Below are 18,134 nucleotides of genomic sequence, written 5' to 3'. Positions count from 1 at the left end.
TATCAATCAAAGTGGAATTATCCACTCTTCTTCTCTCTCCATCAATAATGGTGCCAAAGGGTTTGTCAAGTAAGATGTGTTCTACATTGATGTTTTCTTGATTTCTTGTTGTTTTCTTTTTCATCTCTAATCCAACATATACATACATATATATATATATATATATATATATATATATATATATATATATATATATATAATATTATCTCCTTAACCAAATCTATCTCTCTCACTCTTAGTAATTCATCCTCTCTACAAATTTTAGGTTGTCTTTGCTACAGGTACATCTCTCCCCGTAGTATCCTTATTGTCTACGGGAAAGAATAGGGCTTGGGAGGGAAAATTCTCATCTCTTTACTTCTCTCATATCTACATTTCTCACATACTATCCTAGATGAATAACCCACATGATGATCATTTCTATCGCTTTCACTCTGTACAATCTATTAGAATTAACGTATGGATTAGCCGTAAAATACACTTTCAACAATATATAGTGTTTCTCTTTGGCCCTGAAAGGCTCAATGAAATACTTCTATCACCGTATCCCATCATACTACCTCTCATAGACTATAATTTTTCTTTTGATGTAAGCGTAGTTATCTTGCTATGAACCAAAAAGATTTGTACACACAATTAATTCCAATCACTAGACAAAATATATATATTATGGCAAGCACAAAACTACAATTCCAAAGAACAATTCGTAGCCTATTTGGTCAGCCAAGATTGAATGCCATTAACTCATCCATTAACCCTTTCATATTACCCATGATACGATATGACCATAGCCTTGATGTTTTCATCTTCGTATTGTTTTGACATTCTCTTTTGCGTTCTTTCTTTGTGTGTGTGAATGCAAGAGAGAAAGAGTGAGTCTTCTTTGATTGCACTTCTTTCCAAACCCTAGTCTTCATGGCATCTATGGTTTAACTCCTTCATATAGTTTTTGTTGAGTTCTCTCACAAACTCTCACAGCCATAAGCCCGGTGCTTTCCTGGCAAGACGCAAATTTCTCGACATATTTTTGGTGAACCCGACGCGAATCTGCTAGGGTGAGAGTTTGTGGGTAACCATGGGTGATCATGTTGAGCAACAGGGTGTGCATTTTGACCCATCAACAATGCAAATGTTTCAAGCATTTGCAATGTTCATGCAACAACAACATGCTACTGAAAGAAGGGAGATTTCAGCAACGAAGGCCAGACAAGCGGTCGTCAACAGAATGGATCAGTTCAATAGCAAAGATGTAACCATGTACTTACGCGAGTATGTGAAGGAGATGGAGCTACATCGCGTGTCAGAAGGTGAGATGATTCAAAGCTTTGAGCTAGTTGTTGCTCCAGAAATTAGGGAGCATGTTAGGGCAATTAAAGATGGGCATGGGAGAAATTGGGAAGAACTCAAAGTAGCTTTAAAGGAGGAATATTTCATGGAGGACTCGGAGAGAGTGACCAAAAGGACATTCTTAGAATGGGTAGTCAAGCCAAAGCAAGGACTATCAATAACAGAGCTACTTAGGGAATTTGAGAGGCGCTATGCACAACTCCCTAGGACAGAAAGGGCCACACTACATGCAGAGAAGACAGATCTTTTCTTACAAGCTGCAGGTAAAGAGTTTCAAGAAAATTTAGAGCTTCTTCTTGAAGATAAAGATGCTGAGCAAGGACTAAAGACCGACTAAAATGAGGTTGAAGGTGTTGTCTCACTGCTTGCCAAACGACAAAGAAGAAGGGACAAGATGGTAGTAAACACTACAAGTCCTTCCACCTCAACTTCTGACAAAATGGTAAAGCCTACTTTTATCGCTCCTAAGTTTGATGAGTCCATGCTAGATGAGCTTGTGAAGGGAATGCGTGACTTGAAGGTGAAGTTTGCAAAGCTTGAAGAAAAAGGCCAACCATCAGGGCCACTTCCTAGGCAAAGACAACAGCCCAAAGAAGGTTTTGTTAATAGATGTCTTTGGTGTGATAGTACAGACCATGTAAGAAGGGATTGTGATGATTTTAGTGATGCTTTGTCAAAAGATGTTGTCTTTTTTAAGGATGGTAAAATCCACTTAAGAGAAACAGGTCTACCCTTGAGAACTAACTTTGGGAAGGAGGGAATGCAAACCTTAGTTGAAGATATGGCAACCAAGCATGCCACCTCTTCAGTTGAGGCAGCTACTTATGGAGTAAAAATTGAACATTTTTGTGATGAAGAGGTGAGTGACCATCATGGTCAAATTTGGCCAAATGTCATGCAATTAGCTAAAAAGGGAAAGCTTACAAAAGAGATTCTACATGAAGCAGGTGATTGTATACGTCTAGAAACAGGATGGAATGATCCAGTGGACTCATTGTCAGTGCATGCCTACATTACAAAATGCCAACAAAATGAGGCAATTGTAGAAGAGAAGCGCAGACGTGAGAATGCTGATGAAGGACCATCAAAAAGAGCTTCTAGAAGTGGGGGAAGAAGCGACTCAATGCCTTCTCAAACACCCTCAACACAAGGAGCATCTCCACCTGAAGTACTCATGGAGGAGTCTACAACAAGAAAGAAGAAAGACCCAACGAAAGGTAAGACAAAAGGCCCAACTTATAAACTACAATCTGATATTGAGGTTGCTACAGATTTAAAGAAAGTCTTGGAGGAAAGGATCTTGAATAGCAAGATTGAGTTTACTCTGGGAGAAGTTCTTGGCATTGCAAAGAGTGAATTCCATGAGGAGATCATTGACATCATCAAGAGAAAGAGGCAAACCCTTGCTGAAGTTTCTCGTCCACAGGTTGAAGGGGAAACCTCAAAGACACAAGGGATGCAACTGCAAAATAAGGAGAATGATGGAGCTGTGGTAGGATGCTACCAATCTAGTGGGAGAGTGAAGCAAGTGTATTTCTCAAATGATGATGAAGAAGTTGAAGATATTCCTAGGAGTTACTATTCACGAAGTCATTGGGCAAGGGCTACTACAGAAACGTTGGTCAAGGTAGGTGATCTTGAAGAGCCATTTGTTGCCTTGATTGACCATGGTTCAGAAATAACATAATGTCAAAGAGTCTCTACAACAAGTGCAAATGGCCGATGGACACAGATCATGGCTGGATGGTAAAAGTGGCAAACAATTCATCCGGTGAATTGTATGCAGCATGTCCAGGTGTGAAGGTGACAATAGGTGATGTAAAGATTGACCAAAACTTCTTTGTTCAGGATACATCTTCATATCATCTCATCCTTGGACAACCCTACATTGTGGGAGTTCGAATGGAAACAAAGGTAATGGACGATGGTTTAGCATATGCTAGGATACATAGCAAAGATGGTAAACGTGCTGTCCAATTTCTCACAGTTTGTGTAAACCATGAAAGAAATCGTGACAACCTCAGAGAACATCCTCTACCAAAGGTAAGCAAAGAGTTTCATGATCATAGAGAAATGATGGGTTTTTGCCAAGTACCATTGTAAAGCGGGATTGCAGTGGTACAGAAAGAAAAAGGGTCTCGCCTGATCCAAAAATAGGTGAAACTTTCTCAATGAGCTCCTTGGTAACAAGGAATGGATCAGTATGTTTTACAAAACTTGAAGATTTGAAGAGATATGAGAGGCAATATGTGCATAATGTACAAATAGGCATGAAAAAGAGTGGGTTGCTAAAGCCTACTGAAAATGTTTTGGGTTTGTGTGAGCAAGTTTCTTTTGTAGATACTATGGGTGAGCTTGATGCTATAATGAGGTCTAGTTTGCATCTTGAAAATGAAGTTGTGGAAGTTTGCTCTATGGAAATGTATCAAGTAATAGAAGCCTTTAAAGAAAGCCAAACAGTTGGCCCGGAAGTCCATGTTGAAACTAAATACAAGAGTGTAGCAAAGAAGGTGAAACCAGTAGCTTCACCCTTACCACCCAACAACAAGGAAAAGATTGAACAGGCTTCTTTGCAACCAAGTTTGCGGAATCCTAAAAAGATTGGGCATACCTTCACAAAGGAGTCTTTCCAAGACTTGCAGATTGGTCGCAAGGAGTTTCTAACACAAGAGGAGACAAAGTGCTTCAAAGAAATGCTTTCAAAGCATGGTAAGGCTTTTGCATTTGAGCCACATGAGATAGGATGTGTTGATCCTTCTATTGTAGCTCCTATGGTAATTTTCACAATACCTCATGTGCCTTGGAATCTGCGGCCTATTCTGGTTCCAAAGGCTCATTTGCCAAAGTTAGTAGAGCTACTGAATGAGAAAATCAAAATGGGAATCTTGGAGCCTTCTTGTGCTCCATACTCAAACAGGTGGTTCACAGTTCCTAAGAAGAATGGTTCTCTACGCTTCATACAAGATATGCAACCAGTGAACAAGGTGACAATTAGAAATGTAGGTACAGGTCCAATTGTGGATGAATTTGCAGAGGCGTTTGCAGGGAGGGCAATCTACTCAATGGGGGATCTCTACTCAGGGTATGATCAATTTCAGCTTGCAATCGAAAGCAGAGACTTGACAACCATGAGGACACCTTTGGGTTTGGTAAGGATGTGTACCTTGCCACAGGGAGCAACCAACTCGGTTGCACATATGATGAATGGGATGAATAAGGTCTTACGTGACTTTATTCCTCAAATCACAATGCCTTTCATTGATGATTTGCCTATCAAAGGATGTGAAGAAAGTGACAAAGATGAAGCTTTGGATCTCAAGGGATGTCGCAGGTTTGTGGTAAATCACATAAATGATTGTGATAAAATTTTGTCTAGGTTGGAAGAAGTGAATCTTACATTGTCAGGGAAAAAGTCTATGTTTGGTGTCAAAGAAGTGCTCATTGTGGGGCACATGTTCGGGCCATATGGTAGGAAACCTTGTCCATCAAAGGTAGATGCCATCCAAAGAATGAAAGAAACATGCACTAGCATCACTGAGGTTAGAAGGTTTCTGGGAGCATGTGTCTTCTATGTTATTTGGATTCCACATTATGCACATGTAGCTGATCCTCTTTATCAGCTGCTTAGAAAGAATCAAAAGTTTAAATGGACAGAAGCACATGTAAAATCCATGAAAAAGCTAAAGGAGTTACTCCAGTCAGCAACGACTTTGAGAAAGGTAGACTATGAGTGTCAAAGGCCAGTGATTGTGACAGTAGATACCAGTCCTACAGGGATTGGATGGGCAATAGGGCAAGATGGCAAAGAAGGACACAGGTATGTGGTAAGATTTGGAGCAAAGGTACTAAGTGCTTGCCAAAGAAACTATCCACAGATAAAGAGAGAGTTATGGGGTATGGTTACAGCCTTGAAAAGTGGGAAAGAGTACCTAATTGGTGCATGTGTGGTTGTAGAAACAGATTGTCTACCACTTCTTGGGATGATTACAAGCTCCTCAACACCAGACATTGCTATGTTGCGGTGGATTGCCTACATTAAGTCCTTAAATCCCGAGTTTAAGCACATTGCAGGTAAAGACAATACAGTGGCAGATATGCTATCAAGGGCAAGGTATGAAGATGAGTCACAAATGATTGATGAGGGAGATGATGTAGGCACAAAATTCTATTCTATCTCTCATGTCAAAGGTAACAATGTCTGCATGACTAATTCACTTGAAATGTTCTTGAAAGATCTTTATGAAGGTGATTGGCTTTCTATTGGAAGGTACTTGAGTACTCTAACAAAACAGGATGATTGGTCTGAACAAGAATTCAAGAGGATACGCAGGAAAGCATATGGGTACTTTTTAAGGGATGGTTACTTGTGGAAGCATCCTAAACAAAAGGGTGCTACACCACAACGGGTTATATGTAAAAAAGAGACTCAAGTAAAGCTCATGCAAGAGTTTCATAAGAGTCTATGGGCTGGACACAGGGGTGTGTGGGAAACCTTCTCCAAGTTGAAAGAAAAATACTGGTGGAAGGGTATGTATAAAGATGTATCTCAGTTTGTAGAGTCATGTGTAACTTGTCAAATGTATTCAAATGTTCGACATCGTGATGGATTGCACCCTACATATCCACTAGCCATGCACTATAAATGGGTTGTGGATCTAGTCACGATGCCTTTAGGACTCTGGCAGATGAGATACTTGGTTCTTGCACGAGAGAACCTAACTAACCAGGTTGAAGGAAGAGCATTAAGAGCTAAGACCACAGAAGCTGTGTGCAAATTCCTTCTGGATGAGGTGATTTGCCGTTATGGTTGTGTGAAAAAAATCACTGCAGATCGAGGTGAACTGGATGCCGAAGAAGCAAGGGAGTTCTTTTCTAGATTAGGGATCAAGCTTTCTCTTACTACAGCTTACCCTGAAGGCAATGGAAAGAGTGAAAGAGGGCATCCTCCTATCATCAAAGCTTTGGCCAAGGCTTGCGAAGGAAGAGTTGGTGAGTGGCCAAAATTGTTACCATATGCTTTATGGGCTAATCGTACAACACATAGCTCAGTAACTGGCTACATGCATGCGGAGCTAATGCATGGTCAAAAGCCAGTGATGCCGATTGAGGATACAATTCCCACATGGAATGTACTACCTTGGCAAGAGGGACTTAGTAGGGAAGATCTCCTTGCACTGCGTATAAGGTAGCTAGAGAGAAGACCTGGAGACATTGAAGCTGCAAAAGAACGACTCAAAAATGCAAGGTTGAAAAACAAGGACTATTTTGATAAGCGACATCGACTCAGGAGCAAAGCAATTGACAAAGGTGACTGGGTTTTAGTGTATGATAGTAGCCTTGATAACCAGCACACAGTCATGCGTAAGTTCTCAAAAAGATGGTTTGGATCGTATGTTGTAAAGCATGTGATGAAAATGCTACTTACAGCTTGTCTGAACTAGATGGTACAGAAGTAAAGATTCCCATTGCAGGAAAAAGGATTAAAATGTTTAAGAGAAGAGGAGACAATGATCTAGAAGATATGGATGAGGAAGAAGAGAAAAACGCAGGTGAAGATCAAAGTGAACATGAAGCTCTGGAATCATCCAGTGAAGAAGAAGACAAGGAAGATGTACAAGAGGTCTAATCTTACAAAGAGACAATGTGGCACATACCGGAGGATGTGCAGGTTTAGAGGGGGTGGATGTCGTGCTGTGACACGTACATAGTGGGAACGCATGCTACAAGATCTATCTTGTATTTTTTTAGATACATAATTATATTTCCTATAGTGTACATATGCATATTTAAGTATAATAATAAGCCTTCTATCTCATCCTATTATTTTTCTCAAGGGTAACATATCCTTACTTTACCATCAGAAAATACTATGGGAAAAGCATCAATAGCTCCGCCTCTTTAACTTAGGGCAAAAAGCATTGATTCTTTATTTCTACTATTTCATTATCATCTCACACCCTACCTAGATCCTATATCTAGGGTAAACTCCAATATATATATATATTCTATGTATTTTTTATACTTTTCTTATATTTCTTTTTAAATAGCTACTAGGAGAGAATCAAATCCTAGTGGGACACTAGGTGGCATGATTTCAAAGATACACTTATTTTAATGCATTATTGCAAGCATGATTATAAAACTTTGTCAAGGAGCAATTTCATGATTTCATATGGCATGAGGTGTCCTTTGGAATTAAATGAAAGTCTAAGCTAAGGAGACCACATGAAGACTTTTGCTGCCATAAATGGACCCTATTTTGATGAATTTTTTACACAAGGTTCCAATCCGAATTGGAAAACAATTTTAAAATGAAAATCGTAGCTAATGAGCTGAAGTTTTTGCCCATATTTTTACTTTTTTATTTGGAGCCACGTTTGAGGAGATATGATCAAAATACTGGACCCCAATCTGCCCACATCATGCAGGGACAGCTCATTTCCAACTTTTCCAATTCCTGTTCACACTGGCTCCTCTCTTCTTGTGTAAACCCTTGTGGGTTCCCTTCACCTATAAAAGGGGACCTCTTCTTCCTTGTAAGGAACTCAAGCATTCAAGCCATTGATGAGAGGAATTCTTGAGGGAGTGAGTAGTAATGCCTAATATTACTTAGCCATTAACATAAGCCCAAGCCTACACTTTCTCCTAGAGGGAGACTAGCCATTCTTGCAACAAGCTAACCTTGGAAGATCAACTCTAATCAAAGAAGGTCTTGCACTTGGTGTATCAATCAAAGTGGAATTATCCACTCTTCTTCTCTCTCCATCAATAATGGTGCCAAAGGGTTTGTCAAGTAAGATGTGTTCTACATTGATGTTTTCTTGATTTCTTGTTGTTTTCTTTTTCATCTCTAATCCAACATATATATATATATATATATATATATATATATATATATATATATCTAATATTATCTCCTTAACCAAATCTATCTCTCTCACTCTTAGTAATTCATCCTCTCTACAAATTTTAGGTTCTCTTTGCTACAGGTACATCTCTCCCCGCAGTATCCTTATTGTCTACGGGAAAGAATAGGGCTTGGGAGGGAAAATTCTCATCTCTTTACTTCTCTCATATCTACATTTCTCACATACTATCCTAGATGAATAACCCACATGATGATCATTTCTATCGCTTTCACTCTGTACAATCTATTAGAATTAACGTATGGATTAGCCGTAAAATACACTTTCAACAACGTATAGTGTTTCTCTTTGGCCCTGAAAGGCTCAATGAAATACTTCTATCACCGTATCCCATCATACTACCTCTCATAGACTATAATTTTTCTTTTGATGTAAGCGTAGTTATCTTGCTATGAACCAAGAAGATTTGTACACACAATTAATTCCAATCACTAGACAAAATATATATATTATGGTAAGCACAAAACTACAATTCCAAAGAACAATTCGTAGCTTATTTGGTCAGCCAAGATTGAATGCCATTAACTCATCCATTAACCCTTTCATATTACCCATGATACGATATGACCATAGCCTTGATGTTTTCATCTTCGTATTGTTTTGACATTCTCTTTTGCGTTCTTTCTTTGTGTGTGTGAATGCAAGAGAGAAAGAGTGAGTCTTCTTTGATTGCACTTCTTTCCAAACCCTAGTCTTCATGGCATCTATGGTTTAACTCCTTCATATAGTTTTTGTTGAGTTCTCTCACAAACTCTCACAGCCATAAGCCCGGTGCTTTTCTGGCAAGACCGCAAATTTCTCGACAACGTCCACGGGAAAGCAGCCACTCAATGGCTTTAGCACTTCAAAAGAAGAAGTAGTTTACAAAGGGATTAAACCCTTGATAGAGCTCCCGCCTTGCTTCACTCTCACCACCTCACACTCACCTTGTTGCATCAACTTCACACTATGAAATGTGTGTAGAAAGGGCCTCCTTTTATAGGCCAAAAGGGTTGCCCTCTCTTATGAGAGACAGCCATGTGTAGCCGCCCTTGTGCGAATAAGTCCAAATCGGACCCTCCAATCCGCCCATGTGTGGCCGCCCTTAAGAAGACAAGTCCGCTTTTGAATTCGGCCACCGGCCATTGACTTCCGACCACCGGCCACCAGCCATTGACTTCTGACCACCGGCCATCGGCCATTGACTACCAGTCACCGGCCAATCGACCGGTTGTTTTCCGACCACTTTCCGGCCGCCGTCCGGCCATAATATTTCGGCGAAAAAGGAATATTTCGGCGGAAAAAAAAAGTCTCGATGGCCTCCGTCCCCGAGGCCTCTAAAGTTGCCCCAGATTCTTGTCCGTGAAAATATTGGTTTTCGGTGAGTGATTTTCCTTCACTCACAATGGCTTCTCCTCATAATGGGGGCCTTACAAATGTGCGCTTTTACCACAAAAAATTACAAGGGTAAATCAGGCTCCATACTTAACAAATTTTTGCCGTCTTATCGCCTGAAAAATGGCCTCCACTTATTCCTCCATGTGCATGTTCTAGAATCAGCAGGTATTCACTTTCACTTGCACAGATTCTAAGTTGATTGTCCTTTCCTCTCTTGTAGAGTTGATTTTCAATTAAATTAAAGTCTCGAGCCTCCAACTCTATAGCCCTTTTTCGCGCTTTTGTTATGTTTTCAGGAAATGTCCTTGTTGTTAAGAAATCAATGATATATTGACTCCATGCAAGTGCAATGTTTACCTGAAACAATGTCGCATGATCCACCGGACATTTGGCACTACGTATAGTAGAATTGTTAACATAAGCATGTGTGTCAGCATACATAGTTGGCCAATACATAATCGTAGAATTTGGTCCGAGCCTAGATGGTACAATTGTCCTGCAATCAACTGAATGTTTTTTGTTTGTCAAAATGTTTGTTGTTTGGATATGTCTTCCTTGTTATCAAATCTACCTCCAAAGGAAAGAATGCAAACAATTTCTTGAGACCATTTGGGTATCATTTCAATATGAAAAGATAAGCATCAGGTATGTCATCGTCTACTCCTTCAGGAGCTTCCTAGTTTTGTAGCTTTGAAAGATGATACGTCCGTAGATGAGTTTTACCCTTTTTTACTATCATCGTGAACTCAAACTCTAGCAATATAATAAACCAGCGTACAATTCTCCCAGTATTACATGGTTTATTTACTAGATACAAAAGAGGTGGATGATCTGTGAAGAACACAAATTTGTTTGCAAGCAAGTAATGCCGAAATTTCTTTACAGCATAAATCATTCTAATCCCTCTCTTTCATTGGTGGTGTAGTTCTTTTCTGCACTGTTTAGTTGTCGGCTCGCATAACAAACTGGGAAATCCATTGTTCCGTCTCCAGGTTGAGCCAGAATACTCCCAATGGCATATGCAGATGCATCAATGTGAACATGGAATATCATTTCCCAATCTGGTGCTTTAAGTACAGGTGTTGATACAAGGTTTTCCTTAAGCTTTTGGAATGAAGTTCACACTCCTCAGTCCAGTCGAAACTGACTAATAAGTGATACTGAGGTTGTGCAATGACTGCATACATATATATGAATCTTCGATAATATCTGCAGTGTCCCATGAAGGATTGTACTTGTTTGGCATTAGTTGGCCTGGGCAAGTCTACTATGACTCTAATTTTGTCTAGATCAGTGGTTATGCCATTTCTTGAGACAATATGTCCTAAGATGCGGCCTTGCCTAACCATAAAAATGCACTTTTCCGGGTTAAGACAGATGCGATATGTTCTGCACTTCTCAAATAACTTTTGTAAATGGTCAATATGTTCTTCTCGTATAAGAGAGTGGACACAGAGATCATCCATATATATTTCTAAGAATATTCTCAGGTATTCTTTGAACGCATGAGTCATTAACCTTTGAAGGTAGCTGGGGCATTGGTTAGGCCAAAAGGCATAACTCTATACGCATATATTCCCCACTCCATGGCAAATGTTGTTTTGTGTTGATCCTCTATTGCAATTGCCAATTGGTTATACCCCGAAAACCCATCTAAAAAGGAATAAGCCCGTTTTCCAGCCACCAACCTCTCAAGCACATGTTCTGTGTGATCGGCAATGAATAATTATCCTTTATTGTGGCTGCGTTCACTTTTTTGAGGTTCACACACACTCGCAGCTTTCCGTTCTTTTTGGGGACAACTACAATGGGTGACACCCAATTTGTATGCTCGATTTCATAAATGAATTCAGCATCCATCAGCTTATCAATCTCCTCTTTGATTAGTTTAGTGAAATTGTCATTATATGTGTAAGGACGCTGTTTGCTAGGTTTAGCATCTTATTTCAAAGAAATTGTATGTTGGCATTTCGATGGATCAACTCCTTTGAGGTCTTTGTAGGACCATGCAAATACATCTTTATATTTCTTGAGAAGTTGTGTTAGCCGTTCTTCTTCTTCAGGCTCTAAATCAGTTGCTATATAGACAGGCTGAGGCTCTTCGCCTGGCGCAGCGAGGTCTATCCGTTTTGCATTTTTTGGCCCGTAAGACTCTTGGTTTATTCTTTCCCTTACTCGTGGTGTCATTATGATTTTTCTCTCTTGGATGGTGAATTTTTTATAGTGGGATGGTACATTCATGTTTCCTTTTTCTGAATCCTCCTTACCATCACTTTCTCCCTCAGTAGTCTATACCTCTCGTAACGACCGTTTCAACTCTTGGTATTTCTTTTACACTCCATTTTGGTCCACTCTAGATCTTTTGTCTTTTCTTGTTTTGATTGTTGAGATTTTCTTGATTTTGTTTCTGTTTTAGTCTTCCGTGCTTGTTTTATTTCCTTTCCCTTCGAACTCTTGAGAATCTTCCTGATATTTGGTCTTTTACACAATCCTCTGCCTTGACAAGCATTAGATAGTGAGTTTTATCTTTTATCATGGGCATCATATTCTCTCTAATTTTGTTTTCTGCTCTTTTTTTTTCTATAGTGTTCCTGGCATCTAGGGTGTTGATTTTCAAAATCATAAAATCTGATATCTACAGTTGTTTCCCTACCCTCGCTTGAGCTGTCTGAACACTCGTTATCTGCATCGTTACTTAATTCCAGGTGCTCAGAGGAGTCATAAAACTCTTCTTGTTCTAGTGAGTCTACATTCTCTTCTCCTACTGGTATAAGGCTTACCATGTAATAGGGTAGCACATTATAGCCATCCTTATCGCAAAATTTTTATCGTTGGGCTATATGTAATGGTACAGACATCCAATGTTGCTAGTATGTGTTCCTATTCCAGAGGTTCTAAGTCATCTTCGGGAAAAGGTTCCGGAATGTAACCCTTGTCCTCAATAGCTCTTTCTAAGACGCATTCCTCTCTTTTTAAGCTCCCACAATGTGAAGCTCTACACATCCATAGCTCTTTTTTCTGTCCTAACTATGCTTGGAGTTCGGACCCTGCCACTGTCGCTGAATCAAACTCTTCCACTGGTGTCTAGTTTACATCCTTGTAACTATGGTCTTTTAGGTATATTTTAGTTGTAGTCTCCCTATGTCTGAGGTATATGTGGTCGTAACCCCAATCCTGGACAATCTTTAATTGTCTCATGAATAGTCTTCCCAAGATGATCTCATAATTGCTTTTTGTCGAAATCAACTATTGCAAATGTATGCTCATACTCAATTCCACAAGAGGTGACAATTACTTTTTCTAAAAGTCCTAGAGGCTTTTCCATTAACCCATCTCCAGTTGCAAATTTCATTCTGGTAGCTCTCAAAGCCATTTTTCCCCATTTTTTTCAGATTTCTTTGGTGGCGATAGCGACTCCTGCTCCACTGTCAAGAATAGCTTTGGAAACTAGTCCTTGGAATTCTACTGGTAGTGTGGTATTTCCATCTTCTCCCTCGCAATATTCTCCAACCTTATTTAAAGGTACTGGCCTAGTGTTTAGTTGAGGCTTGTCCAATTCTCTGATCCCTTCTTGAAGCTATGAGGTAGGGTCTTTTACTCCAAATTTTTCTAAGCATTTGCCTACGGTGGTCCACATGTTTGGTCGTAACCTCAGGAGTTCGGGAAAAGTGATTATGCATGCCACAGGTGTGGACAATAACTCAATCAACCCTTGTGAATCCATCACTTTGTTGGAAGAAAGTCTTTGAGATGGGATTGCTCTCACCTCAGACTTAGCTTCATACTCCCCTAGGTAAGAGGGTAGAGTTTTTAGCGAGTCTGGTTGGTTGTGCCCCGAACTAATTGAACCATGGTCTCCCCCTTGTGAATGCATATCAAAGCTCATTTGTGATCTTGCCTCAAATTCTTCAATGGGAGGTAAGATCTCATTTTCCTCCTTTCTCGTGCTATTTATTTGGTGGCTCACCCCGTTAGCTTCATTTGCTTCCCTGATTTGCTTCCACAGGTCATCTACACTGTTACAATCCTTAGCCATTTCTACCAATGTTTTAGGCTGGAAACCATCAATTGTCTCATCTATTGTATTTGGCACTATGATAGGTTCTCTCCTAGACTCAGAGGCAGTTGTGAGTCTCTCCTTCGTGTCTACTTGTTTCTCTAGAGTTGGTTTGATAGGGGTTGGAGCTGGTACCTCGTGCCTACTTGCAGTTTACCAAGTGGATTTTCTATCAAGAATTGAGTTGTTTCAATCATCTTTCGCCACATTTCCAACCTCTGTTTTTCTATTTCTGCATATGGATAAGTCATCCATCTTTGCTCTTGGGTTTGGTTGTTTTTGAGTCTGGCTTCGTATGCTTTTAAACGTGTGTCTAACTGCTCATTTACTTTTTCTATCAGCACGGATCCTCCTGATCCTACACTTTTGGGTTCTACTATTTCCTTGGGCCCTATTGTTGCCGCAGTGTGTGAGCTTAAACTAGTTAGATCCTCTAATCTCTCTAATCTATCCTTTGTGTGTTTTAACTCCTCGGATAGAGCCGTTTGCTCTCGTTATCTCCTAGCTTTCATACGCACCTTTCTAGCTTTCCAAGTGCTTCTCTGATTTTTCATTTCTACACTTGGGGCATCAATCTTTGGCTCTTCAATTATGGGTTCGTTTGTCATTTGTTGAGCTTGGGCTCGTGTCACTGCCTGAATAGGTATTACTGTCTCGTTTTCTGACCCTCCATTGGAAGGCACTGCTTTCAGTTTGCTCGGGTGTTTAGGGCAATTAAGAATCAAGTGAGTAATTCCACACTTGGTGCAATACGCATTGACTCTAATGATTTCATGATGAGGACAGTCTCTTAGCCAATGGTCTCCACCACACTTGTAGCAGGGTCCCTTAGGCTATTGAGATGCTCCTTGAGCTCCTCTTTGTTGATATGCATGCCTCTACCCGCCCATGCCTCCGTTGGCTATGAACAACAGTGTTCGTTCATCCAAGTTGTATCTTCCTTCTCCTGCTGCATGTGCAGCTGTTGGTGGTCCTGTACTTCCAATCATGCTCCAAGGTTCTGTCGTTGTGAGTTCTTCCGGTGGATAATAGACAGGATTTGAAGCATATTCATTGGAATCTTCGTAATATGCATGCATAGGTACCAAAGCCTTTTCTTCTGGTTCGTTTACTGTTGGTGTGTATCTTATGCCGACTGGTCATAATCCTGGTAGGGGCTGTTGTTGCCCCAATATTGGTTGTGATCTTTCTACACCTACAGGTCCTAGTAGGTTGCCTGCTTGATACCTAGGCATCGGTGGAAGTTGAGGAGATGCTACATGAACTTGGGGAGCATATGGTCGCTCTCTCACATATCCCTTGTTATAATAACATTCCTCCGTCACATGGTTTGTCCATTTTTGTTCAATAGCACACGACTTCGATTGTTTAGCCTGAGGCTTGGCATACATATTAATTTTTTTTAGCACTTCCTCTACAAGCTGCTCCTGGCTTAAAGCTACTTCTCCTTTCGGTGTTGTCTTAGTGGACTTACTTCCACTTTGTTGTGAGAATGAATCGTCATCAAGATCCTTGAATTCACCCTCCTTGTAGACCGCACAATTGTCTACAAGGTAAAGAGCCTCCTTAGTTAACTCATTTAACGTCGTGCTCCTCTTCATATGTAAGTCCTTCTGGAGATCTGCATTCTTTAGTCCTTGAATAAATATAAGCATAAGTCTGGACTCAGTTGGCAGTTCTTCCACAGGGCAGAACTTCACATATCTTTTTAGTCGTAGGGCTGCCTTTCGCACAGATTCCCCTTCTTTCTGTTTGAATTTATGGATTTGTGAGACTGTATTATGAGCTATCCCCCTTTGTGAGAATTCCTCAATAAACTCGTCAAACACCTCCTCTATAGACTCAAAGTCTCTACGCTCCACAGAGTGAAACCAAGTAGCGGCATCCTCTTCTAGGGTAAGTCCAAACCCTGCAAATTGAGTAGGGAAGTCCAATACTTCTTCAGCTCTAATTACACGCACAAAGGCTGCTACATGATCCCTATGATCTTTGTTTCTCGTGTATTTCTTGTTTACCCATTTTTGCACCTGAGAAGGTCTAATTCTATAATGGTCTACAAATATCATCATTGGTTCTCCTCGTCCTACTCAATATACCTCCTCTGGCCTTCGGTAGTAGGAGGGTTCCTCTCCCAGAGGTGCCCCTAAGCCATAATTTCTGATGGTTCTTGCAGAAGGTGGTTCATCTCTTCGAACTCGTTCTATGGGTTGTCTTCTAGGCTGTGCCGACTCTTGAGTTTTTGGCTTACTCTCGCCTTGATACTGTGAGTAGAGTGGTGGTTCTTGTAAATCTCTTAGCCCTCGTGCAGCTGGATAACCATCTCTCTTTCGGTCTTGTTCTAATGTCACACTTTTTCAAAGCCATGCCTGCAATGATGGTTGGGTTGCTTGTTGGTTCTGGTAGTTGAATGTCTGTTGTCAGTTAGAATGTGATGTTGCGTCGTACTCTTCTGAAAATGGATTTGTTGACTTGCTAGGGGTATAGGTGGACCTTGGTACTTCTTTGGGGGCATATGTTGATGTTTCTGGAACTGTTTCCTTTTTTACCTTCTCTGGGAGAATACGTTTGTATTCTCGCCCGTACCTATCAACAAAAATGATATCCTTCCCCATAGCAATTTCATAAGAGAATAAGTAAAGAACCTTGTCTTTGCTTAATTCATTTTGGTAGGTTTCTTTGCATCAAAAATAAGAGACTACTCCCTCGCTCTCATGCTTGTAAATTCCCACATTCTCATTATAGGTAGAGACCGTGGTTGTTTTTTTATCATACATAAAAAGAGCTCCAGGTCGATCAATTTTTGGAGGAGGCTCTTGAACCTCTGAGACCATTTTTCCTTTTACCACATTATCTCCATATCTATTGTAATCCTCAGGGTTACTAACTATCAGATAGTGGTTCCCCTTTTCATCTCGGAATCTATCTCCATCATCATAGACTCGAATTATCTCCAGTCTCTGAGAAGGTCTTTCTTCTATACAAATACACTTGCGTCCCCGATAGTCAGAATAAACTAGGGCTCCCCTAGAGTTTGTTCCTTCTAAGAAGATTATAGTAAACTTGGCACCGTTCAAAGGGTTTTGGGAGGTACTTCCTCCTAGCATTGGTCCTTCACCGGAGGAACCTCCTGGCTGTTGATTACCCATCATGAAGAAGGACTTATCGGATGAAGTGTCAGTATCACTACCCTCCTCAATGATTGGTGCTAATGGATCTAGCCTTGCCTGAGTTACACTCTCCTCAGTGGACACTAAACTACCCTGATCACCTGCCACTTTTTGGTCTCTAGGAATGTGTCTTCCTGACCTTAAATTCATCAAACTTAGCAATGCAATTTATCATAAATCCAACCACTCACCTGGAAAGGGATCAGTTTCTGCACAACTTCTTGTCTTGTTGCTGGATATACCTGTACACAAGCATTTAATTTCGGCAATCGAATCAAAGCATTTAACTGCTAGAGGTGGTAATAATTGGTATAACTGGAGGGTTAACCTCAACCACTACTGTACTCTATACACTTTGAATCTTCTTGATTAGGTCTGCTAATCTGGAACTATACTTTACTCGAATGTTTGTCAGTTTAGAAGGAAAGTCTCAATTCCTCTTTGCTCCATCAAAAGGTCAAACAAGGTCCAATTTCACTTCTGAAAGAAGTTCTGGAACTCTTAAGTCAATTGGAACATCACTCTATGTCCACAGTCAGATTTTGACTTCAATAAGCCCCTGTAGACATCCTACGCGTAGCATGTCTACCTGCTCTGTTTTGGCTGAAATTTGCACTATAGATTCCCCTTGATGTGCTGAGTCCACAGCTGTTCTCACTTTTTGATTTGGACACCCTATAAGTTGGTCATCTGATCAGAAATCTGTTCCAACAACCTGATGTTGGTCTAACCAGTCAAATCAACTCCAATTTGGACCAAAATTTACTAGGAGACTTGCCTCAGACTATACAACACCCTGCTATGCCTACAATCAGATTTTGACTTAAATATCATGCAGTAGACATCCTACGCGTAGCATGTCTAACTGCTCAAAATTGTTCCAAATGCAAACCACAGACTCCTCTTAAGGTGCTGATCACTCTGGTATGCTCACAATTGGATTTAGAGTGCTAAACCACTGTGAACACATCCTACGTGTAGGATGTATAAGTGATCTGTTTGACCCCAAACTTGAGCTACAGCTTCCCCTTGATGTCAGCAACCCAATGGTATGCTCATATTTTAGTTTAGATTTCAAAAGACCCCAATTTTAGCTATCCTAGTCTTTTTTTTAGTCAAAAATGCTAAAGTTTGCTTAAAACCAATTTTCTCTCCCAATTGAGATGAAACCTTTCTCATGCACTCAATAAATCATGTAGATCATGCTCATGAAGCCATCCTATGGTTTTGGTCTTAAAATAATGCCTTGGCACAATTTGG

This window comes from Adiantum capillus-veneris, chromosome 16 (genome assembly GCF_014529385.1).
Source record: "Adiantum capillus-veneris isolate H3 chromosome 16, ASM1452938v2, whole genome shotgun sequence".
Taxonomy (NCBI): domain Eukaryota; kingdom Viridiplantae; phylum Streptophyta; class Polypodiopsida; order Polypodiales; family Pteridaceae; genus Adiantum; species Adiantum capillus-veneris.
This window is presented reverse-complemented; position numbering follows the sequence as displayed.